Source organism: Podarcis tiliguerta, assembly GCF_965153285.1.
Source record: "Podarcis tiliguerta genome assembly, chromosome: 6".
Lineage (NCBI taxonomy): Eukaryota > Metazoa > Chordata > Lepidosauria > Squamata > Lacertidae > Podarcis > Podarcis tiliguerta.
This window is the reverse complement of record NC_139539.1, coordinates 83,849,335-83,850,562: the sequence shown is the minus strand read 5'-3', so window position 1 is coordinate 83,850,562 and position 1,228 is coordinate 83,849,335. Positions and strand designations below refer to the sequence as shown.

At 42.9% G+C, this 1,228-nt stretch overlaps 1 long non-coding RNA gene across 1 annotated transcript; it reads right to left on the bottom strand.

The window, feature by feature from the left end:
• Window positions 1–483: 483 nt before the first annotated feature.
• LOC310679780 lies at window positions 484–876 on the bottom strand. The gene is made up of 2 exons (XR_014512529.1): window positions 746–876; window positions 484–708 (listed from the first exon to the last, which is right to left on the bottom strand). It is a non-coding gene; the product is annotated as an uncharacterized lncRNA (long non-coding RNA).
• Window positions 877–1,228: the final 352 nt, after the last annotated feature.

Here is a 1,228-nt window from a genome sequence, read left to right as displayed (position 1 = left end):
TGTCAACACATAATTGCATTCCGGCTATACCTGCATGCTCTCCAATTTGCAATCCTGATGTCCATGACTGGAGTACTACTTACACGAATAGCACAATAGTTTAATGTGTCCCGCCATGGCACAGATTGGGTTGCATAAATGTCAGCAAAACATGATGGCAGGAACAGGCAAGTGGGGAAAGCAAATCTGCCCAGGGTGGTGAAAGAAAAAGCCAAGACAACAGCAGGTAATCACGTGTAAAAAAGCCTGCCTCTCATTTCTCTCTTACAAGGATTTAAACCTGGTCTTCCAAATCCGCTCCACCATTGTGTAAAACTGCTGGAGAATTCCAACAATAACAGACACTGAATCAAAAACTGCCTGTGGCGATCACACACAGGGCCCTCAGACGTTTGACGGTCTATTGATCCTGTGCCGCCACTGCGGTTGCCTTTTCCCCTGCCTCCACCCCGTATCTCATGGGGACACACGGAGTCCTGTCAGTTGTTAACATGAACAAATAATCAAGCTTATTTTTAAATGCAGGAACAAGCTTATGGTTTCAGTTAATTTTTCTCTTGTCAGTTTCTTATTCTTAGTTCCTAACAACTTCAAACTGATTATTCCAACTATCTATCTGACTCCACCTAAGAATTCCTCTCACTCTCTCACAATACAACTCTACCAACCCACACCTAAACCTCCCTCTTCCTTCTTCAACTCCCAAACCTCAACTCCCAACTCAACTCAACTTCAACTCCCAAACCTCAACTCTCAACTCAACTGACTTTCAAAACCTCCCACTCTAACTTTTATTTCCCCCCGTTGCATTCTCACTGGCCAATCACATCACACCTATTTTAACCCTTTCCTTATGACCCATCCTAGGAGGCAAACGCCACACTGCCAATGAATGAATGAATGAATGAATCTTTATTTGTGTCAGCCATTGGCTGTAGCAATAAAACAACAGTACGATATACAAAGAATAGAAATAAAAAGTCAATTATATAAAATATGTTTTAGGGTTTTGAATCAATCGTCAAATAGTGGATCTTATTCCGATTGCTGCAGCTCAAAACCTTGCAACCTTTGTTGTCACCTGCTCATCTTGATCTGCCAAGAGAAAGGACACTGGGGCAGTGGTTGGCCGACCCGGAATGGATAATAAAAGAGGGGTGATAATCTCATTCCTCAAGTCTTTATAAAGAGTGCGAGCCAGAAGGGCATGCACCACTGATTCGGTACT